Below are 8,900 nucleotides of genomic sequence, written 5' to 3' on the forward strand. Positions count from 1 at the left end.
AAGGAAGCTTGCACAAACAGGTTTTGATTCAGTAACACTCCTGCTTGTGCATGGAAATCAATGATAATGGCAAATAAAATAGCTCACCTTCCTTCAAGCCACACTGGAACTCATTGCTAATGTTAATGCAACAGTTAATGAGTTGATGACATCAAATATAAGTGTCAAGCAAAACTCTCAAGGCTTAATCAGAACCCATTACTTAAACTTTCTTTGAAATCTACCAGCAGCTCCTTATTTTTTTTCCTTTGTATCTAAAAGTAATGTTCATGCCAAAACAGCAAAAAGCAGATGCCTCTTGAATTCAAGTCTGTTAGAATGACTTTGCCACATTTGGTGTCTAATGCTGCAGAATGCATAAAAATAATGTGTTTGCATTTTGACAGTAGATTCCTAAAATGTATCATGAAGTACTTTCCAGGAATATCCAAATACAGCATAACAAATTTAATCCTGAAATAGGATTCACAAGAACAGATCTCAATAAAAAAGTCTTGGTTTGTCAGAGAACATGAAAAAAACCACCAAAAAGTAACAAGCTTAACTTTGTGATCATAAAGTGCTCCCACTCTTCTGACTGGAGTTCATCAATGATTTACAATAAGCATAAAAGACAAAGGCACTTTGTATTTATAAAGGTATTTATAAAGGCATTTCTTTACATGTGAAAAACACCCAAAAAACCCAGAAAGGAAATAAGAAAATGTCTGGGCATTGGCAAAGAAGAAAACATTTTTTTTCAGCTGAGCTTTGCTGTGAATGGAGTATCAATAAAGTGAAAAGATCCCCCTAGGTAAGAAGAAAGGCTAATTAGTAGAATAGTGAAATGGCAAAGTGAAAACGAGACCATCAATTATAGGTGTGAGGCCAAAGCAGTACAGAAGCAGGCAGGAACATATTCTACAAGGTAAAGCCCAACTACAGAACTTAAAGTTCAACTTATGACAGATATTACAGCTGAATTGAAAAGTCTGCTGAGGGTAAGATGAAATAGTAATGCTAAAATGAGTGAGAGCATTCTGTAGCAAGGGAATCCTCTTCGTAACCGCTCAGGACCACACTAGTCAGTTTAAAAACAGGTTGCATTTTCCCATGTGGCAAAACTACTTTCTGCATTTTAAATTTCACTCATTCTAAGAAGATATTACATACTGGGAGTAGGCAAACAATTTAGCACTCTCCTCTTTAGAATCAGATGTATTATTTTTAAAAGCAGAAGAGGTGCACACATGAGTGATGAAATGCTATTTCTTCTCATGAATTTTTCAGAATCTGACTTGATGGAAAGGACATCTTTTTTATATATCAACAATAAACCAATGATTTTCACATGCAGGGAGGCATGAAAAATTCAAGTATTTCAATCAAAGGTGGATTTAACTTGGTTTCAATATTGGAAGTAACCAGTAGTCTAAGAAGTAATCACTAGATAAGGTGTTCCAGGTGTTAGTAACCCTCATTGCTAGACACATGCAACTAATTTCTAATCTGTATTTTTATTGTTTGGGTCGTGGTCATCTGCTATGAGATACATTTCAAGACTTGTTAAGCTTTATGTGGGAAAAAAAGTATAGATTACAGTGCTCAGCCCTGTAATGAAATGAACTATGTCTTTGGAACTTCGCTCACAAATCCCATTTTCTTTGACATAAAGGAGAGGAAAACTTTGGCACATATTTCTTACTTATTTCATGTGGGGTATGCCCAGCCCCTGCCATGGAGAGAGGCCTGCTGAGATAAGGAGAGTGCTTAACCTCCAGCGAGACTCGCCTGGGAAGGCAACCACTTTTCAGTTACGGCGAGAAGACAGACCCAGAATATTCTGGGAGACCCTATGCAGATCCTCTGTAACCCATTGGCCTTTACCCTCTGACACCCACCCCCTGTATCCCTATGAGATCTAGCCCTCTGCCCCTGTGAGACCAGAGAGAGCTCATCCCTGGCCTCCCCTTTGCCAGACTAATAAAGCTACTTTGTGTGGGACAGCTACACGGGCCTCTCGTCTCTCTCTGGTCTGGCCTGGAGGCTGCCCTGCAGAGCTGAGCTGGAATCACGAGCTGACAATCACTAAAGAGCTGACAGCCCTCCAGCCAGCAGCCTCAGGAAGATGATTCCTCATGGGACCATCTCTCCGGACCGGTCACAGCTTCCTCGGTCAGAGCTACTGACCCCTCACCAGCTGCATCAATTTCACATTTAGAGAGAGGATCATACTGTCTGCTCTGTTCTTGCCCACATATATGAGTTTAATTCACTGCCCCAGTTATAACACTGGAATACAAGCACATGTTCAATTGTTATTGCCACTATTTTGGACAACTTCATAGCACCAAATTCTTCCAACAATTTGTAAACTGAGTTTATCTAAATTTCAGGCCACAGGAAACAAAGAACTCCAGCACCACAAAGACCAGAATTCATCCATTCCAAGAGCCATAAGGGGCTGGTTTGGAGCAGCACTTGAGCAAGAAGGGAACACAGGAGTCAGGGTATCAGCTTCTTCCTGGAGAGAGAATAAGAATGCCATTTTGACTTAATTATGACCTGCTGCAGTAATGGAGAATTTTCCAGTGGGAAGAAAATCTTAATCCCCTGTCAGTTACTCCTCCAGCATTAGAAAAGCAGTGTGATACAGCCCAGATGTCCTGCAAAAAATTTGCTGAGGGGCATGTGGCAGAAAAGCACAACTGCTGAGATTTTGAGTCAGTCCATCCAGCCCTTCATTTTTCTGCAACCTTTATATCTATAACCCATTAGTCCTGTCATATCTGGAGGACTCAGCATGAACCTGAATTTCTTCATTCATATCAGTGGAGTGCTAACCTTGGCAACATTAATCAAAATTAATGCTGGTACATCCACTACTGCTAAACAATACAATAAAGAGATGAACAGTCTTCTACAGGAAGCTTCAGCATCCTCTGAGGTAATGGTCTTGGTTTCCAAGTGATGTTTTGTTTTCAGATACCGTGTAGAATTAACTCCCACTACTACAGCTCTGAGGTAATACCTACTATTTTAATATTTATGCTAAAATTACCTCTGTCATGTGGTTTGCATGATGTCTCTGAGGGCTGTCCTTTTTCTAGAGAGATATGAACTTGAGGTTTCAGATGCTCTTTGGCCTGTAACATTAATAATAATAATAATAATAATAATAATAAAGAATCTGTTTTGGAAGTTAGCCACATTTAATTACAAAAAGAGAAAAATAAATAAATTATATCCTACCAAGGTTTTCAGCATTTTCTGTCTGCATTCTGTCTAGAATTAAAGGTAAAATACCTTTCTCTGTGAGATTCTGGCATTTCTTTCTTCAGTTTCTGTGACTTCTAAGGAAAATTGAGCTAATAATTAATCAAATATAGAAAATGATATTTGGAATTTTCCTGATTTCAGAATAAGTTGCATGTAACTTCTGGACAAACATTTCTCCTTTGCCCAATCAAAGTCATTCTAGTTTTTATTCCTATATCTATATATGTATGTATATCTATATATAGATAGATACATATACATATGCATATATATATGATTTTTAATTATTTTATTGACAAAAAAATAACTGTAAAAAATCCTGAAAAATAATTTTGGAACAAAAGGTCATATATTTAAACATAAATCTAAGAAGAGTAAATGTTTAACACCTCTCAACTCCCACCCTACTAGTAAAATGGCCAGCAAATAAGTTATCATTTAAAATATCATTTGTAAAACTACACTCCTACAAATGCAAAAATACTCAGTAGTTAATATTTTTCCAGATACTTTGAAGTTAGATCTGTTAAAAGGCAATAAGGAACAATCCTCATAACAATAGGTAAAAACAGTTACATTTTTCAGCCTAGATGTAGGCCTCAGCAGTGTTCCTTGTTTATCTGGACAGTGTTTAATTACCTGGAAGGACAAAATACACACAGCAGGGCTGATCAGTGGCAGAGAGTCACAGAGCTGCACAAAGAGAGCTGCAGCAGGGAAGTGCACCAAGGAGACAAATATGCTGAGGAGGGAACTTCAGTGTGCCAATAATTGGCTCTCAGAAAAATTTTCTACCTTTTACTTAGTAGTAAAAATATGAAAAAATGTCTCCCTGGTTCTGGTGTGTTTGTAATTTACACCCTTTTGCTGGGATTTGCAGGGAAGCAGGCCCCCCAATAAGTAAAGTCTATCAAACCACGGGAAACAAAGGCAGCTAAATGCCTCCAAGCTGAACCAGCACGTTTCCACACTGCCTGTAGATATCCCCCCAAACAGCTACAAAATCAGCACCTGACATATTTCCTGACATGGCAAACTAATGCCAAAAGAAGCACAGCTGGCTGATTTCTGGAGTGGAAAGGCGTGCAAGTCATTTTGGGCAACAAGAGAAGTGCAGCCTAAAATCCTACTGCTCTGTGTACAGCAAGGAGACAGGACTGGCACAGGAACCATGAGGATAGTTCAGATTCTGTTGGAATACCCTTGAAAACCAAATTCAGTGCCTGGCCTGTGCCAGCAAAGTCCTCACAGATGATCTGGTGTGTAATATATTGTTTGACAGGCTTATGAATCAGCAGATGACTGACAAGGAGAGCTGCCAAATGGGTAATTACATCAGGCTTTGTAATATTAACTAAAAAGCAGGGAAAAATGAAGCCTGAGAGAAGTAATTTATAACTTTTATCACTTGTCATGCAGAATCTATTAATTGCAGTGCCAGAATGTATATTATTTTGCTATAAAATGCTATAAAGATCAGTGTTAACTGCTGCTGGAGAGCAGTGGTAGTTTGTCCTCCACTTAACCTTTCTCCTAAGCCCCTGTCAAACAGATTCCAGCCTGGTACAAAACATTACCTGCAGAACATCTCCCAGGTCATGGGTATGGGAATTGCTGTCCTGCTTTGCCACATGACTTGATGGGTTCTATGGATGGCAGAGTGTGGGTGCAACTAGACCTGAGTACCAGAAAAACCTGAGCTGTGCATGGTAACTCCTGATTCCTTACAAAAATGTCATTGTGCAAACAGCCTGGATTTTGTTCAAGATAGTCCTGCCAGCAACACTATCAGCACAGGAACTGAAGATTTATCAGAGCCTTGGACTAGCAGACAATGGCCTCCACTTGAAAAATAATCATGGATGCATAAGTATAAAAATTTCACTCTCCAGCCCAGGGTCTATTCAAGTACCACAGTTCCTATTGTTGAACTGAAATGATTTTTTCTTTTTTCCCCAGCCCATGCATATGACCTTCTATGCATGTCTTAAGTGGCCAAGTCTGGTAACCAAAAAAAAAACTCCATCACATTAGTTAATCAAATCCAGTTGTTCTAGTTTTTCATGCCAAAATTATAATTCCCACATCCCACCCTAATGTTTGATTTGATTTAGAAACATAAGCACCTTAATTCAGCTCTAGTCCATGGTAAATATTGAAGGAACATAATACTTTAGAAAAGGCCTTTTGTTCAGTTCAGCTTTCTATTATAGTTACAAATTTTTGAGCAGAAACATGGCTTTTGAAGACTAATTTTCATTAAGTTTTACTAGTAAGAAATATGCCTTTACAGGGGAAATAAAAGTAGAATAAAACCAAAGCTATGACAGGGAGAAATGGTAGTGTGAGTGCAAGAAAAGATGACAAACAGTTAGTGATGTTTACAAAAAAACAGCTGTTTCTGCTTTTAGAGGAAGAAAGAGGTGCAGCACTTAGTGCTGGGATTGTACTGGTTAATGTATTTCCATGTCTGTGTGCACTTGTATTTCATGATCTGCTAAAAATACTCTAATTAAAGCTGTTGACCTAGAATGAAGTAAACTGAGCAATAAATAGAGCCCATCTAAATCAGAAATTAGAATGCAGAGTTGCTACACAGAGTTTCTTAATTCAGTGAGCATGGCAAAAAGCATAATATAAAAAATAAAACCCTTTGTAAATTATCAGTGTAGTCACATTCTCACAAGTAAGGTATCTCTAGAACAACAAAAGAAACCCCAAAAATCCCAAACAAACAACAAAAAAACCCACCACAAAAAAACCCCCAAAACAACTGGATCTGATTCTGCAGAATTTTTCTCCCAAGTATCCCAACTGATACTGAAGTCATCAAGATTACTCATGAAAATAAAAATTTTGTCTTAAGTCTTGGTCCTTTGGAAAAAAATGCCTTCACATCATCTACCTATTACCAGGCTTACAGGGAAGCAAATACTGAACCTATGACTACGTCCAAAAAACATCAACTGAATGAACTAAAAAATTACTGCTGTACAGGAAAAGAAGGTGGGAGTAGAAGATAGGTGTTTCACTCCACACTGCACAGCCCAGTTTAGATAACTAGAAATAAAATAAGCAGTGTTTTATAGGAAAAAAATGATACCTAGTTGTAGCCAGGGCAGAAGAAATTAAGTTATGAGTAGCTACTGCTGGGGAAGAAAACATGATCAGCAGGATTTGTGGCAAACATTCACAGGATTGTAGTCCTCAAACAAAAGATGCCAATGGCAGGAGGAAAAAATGAAAAGAAAAAGCTGTATATTGCATCTTTTCCAGATTTCTCGTATGCATTTGTCTCCTTTTGCGCAGGATTGTTTTCTGCTCTGGGCAAAACTGTGAATGCATAATCCACTTGATCTGCCTGACCACACAAGAGTCTGGAGTATTGGTAAAATAATCTGAAATGGAAGCTCAGTGTGCTGCATGGTGTGTCGCTTTGTGACTCTAAGTCACAAGGATGGGTTTATTACTCTTTTTGATGACCAAAGACAAAATAACTTTTTAATGAAAAAAGAAGACATTTACATCTTTAAAAATTACTGCTTATATATAAAGTTTACTTTTTAATGTGTATATATATACACACACACATGCAAACTCTTCATCTGTTCATGTGCATAAATGAATGAACAGCACCGTTTTCTTCTTGATATACTAGAAGGAAAGTTTTGTAAAATTTAGATGGATTGACAAAATTAGTGCCTTTTCAACAGCCTCAGTTTTTGTAAGATAAACATTGATCTTCTTCAGAAAGTCATTGTAGTGATTTCTTTTCTTTGTTTTAAGGTCTACAGTGTTACCTCTGGAACAGTAATAATGGAGCAAGATGAGAAGATTCCTTGCTCTGATCCTTCTCCTAAAATGAAGGCTTGTTGTCAGCAATCTGTAGTTGTAAAAAGCTATAGTCAACAAATAAAAACTTAAAGTCTTTCAGCAAATATTTTTCCTTTATTTCATGCTACTAATTAAAAAACAAACAAACAAACAAAGACGATTTTTATAACTCAAATTCCATGAAATAGCAAATCAAGATATTACCTGCTCTGGACAATCTTTAAAGATATGACAATGGGTTTCAGTATCAGGTGTCCCTTTGCCATAGATGGGAGTTGTGCTGTTTTGAAATCTTCTGGCTCGTCTTGAACCAAGGCAGCCACTTGAAAAATAAATCGAGACCATTAGTGGGATAAATAGGCATAAACACTCAGAGCATGTGATCTATTCCTGAGTACGCTTGAATTCCTTTGGTGAATACATGTAACTACCCAGTCCTACTCTACAGAGGTTAGAGTGGAATGCTCTCTGCCTACCCTGACAATATTGGGGTTTTTTTCCTCTTGTTTAAATGGAATCTTCTGCATTTCAATTTGTATCTATTGCTTCCTGTCCTTCGCAACTGGACTATCTCATATTTCAAAAGCATTTTACGATCTCAGTCCTAAATGTACTTATAGCCAGCTTTATAAAAATTTTCTGTGTGCAAACACAGTCTCAGATTAAATAGCTCCCAGCCTGGTATTTCCCTTGACATATTTATCAAGTACAATCATATCCCTCCTTCCATCTGTGTTTTGCTAAACCAAACAAGCCGAGCTTGTTTACTCTCTCGCATGATATTCTTTCCTTTCTCTGATCATTCTGCTGTTCTTTGTCTGCTTCAGTGTGTATTAATAGTTCTCTAACACAAACAGCCAAAATTCCACATAATGCTGAATGAATCTGCAGTGCAGGATGGTACTAACACTTCACCTTTTCTAAGAGGATATTGGCTTGTGTGTTTACAAGTGCAAAACATTAATAATATTAAAATTAATAGTATCCATATTCTCCATCCTAAACTCTATAACCACTCTCAATCAGATTAGATGATCAGCAAGTTCTGTTGTGCTAAACAAAACATAAAAAGCAAGGCCATTAAACCTGTTTTTCTAGACTGCGGAATTGTATTCTATTCTACATTTATCTTTGCATCTTATTTTCTTTTACCTATTGTTCTAAAATAAAAATACTGGGGCAATACTAACAGATCTGTGATTTTTCTAGATTACACTTTTTCCTGTTATTTTCTTAATAATACTTGGCCTCCTGCAGATTCCAAAATGGAAAAATTTGAAGAAGATTTGTACTTACTTCTATCCAGCATGACTATTACTTTTCCGTGACTGATTCTGACACTGTAGAATAAAGGTCCTACTTTATTATTTTGTTTAATGATATATTCAGCATTCTAGAAATATCCCAATGAAAATTAAACATCAGGCAGCTTATGCTTTTGTCTACAACTCTTTGAACCACCCTACAAAACCATCAGATGGTTGAATGACAAGGACAATTTTCAAAAGAATAGAATCTCCCATGTGCTCCAAATCCCTCCTGCCCACAGCAATTGTGTGTCACCTCCCCAGCGTGTGAATTCCAGCAGAATATTGTGAATGCCACATTTCCTTCCCTGCTGGGGATGGCTGCTGTGAAACATCATTTTGAATCATGGCTAATCACTACCTGCTTGACCACCACAACTGTGTTATATAGCTACCAGATGGCAGCTACACAACGTACACCCTGGAAGTTTTTCTCTACCTGCTTATTAGTGCTGTATTCTCCAGGAAAATAAAAAAAAATGTATTTGGATCCTGTCATTC

At 37.6% G+C, this 8,900-nt stretch overlaps 1 long non-coding RNA gene across 1 annotated transcript; it reads right to left on the bottom strand.

Annotated features, from left to right (window-relative positions):
• Positions 1–2,120: 2,120 nt before the first annotated feature.
• On the bottom strand, positions 2,121–7,401 carry LOC109143784. The gene is made up of 3 exons (XR_002044144.2): positions 7,297–7,401; positions 3,041–3,125; positions 2,121–2,503 (listed from the first exon to the last, which is right to left on the bottom strand). It is a non-coding gene; the product is annotated as an uncharacterized LOC109143784 (long non-coding RNA).
• Positions 7,402–8,900: the final 1,499 nt, after the last annotated feature.

Source organism: Corvus cornix, chromosome 3, assembly GCF_000738735.6.
Source record: "Corvus cornix cornix isolate S_Up_H32 chromosome 3, ASM73873v5, whole genome shotgun sequence".
Classification (NCBI taxonomy): domain Eukaryota; kingdom Metazoa; phylum Chordata; class Aves; order Passeriformes; family Corvidae; genus Corvus; species Corvus cornix.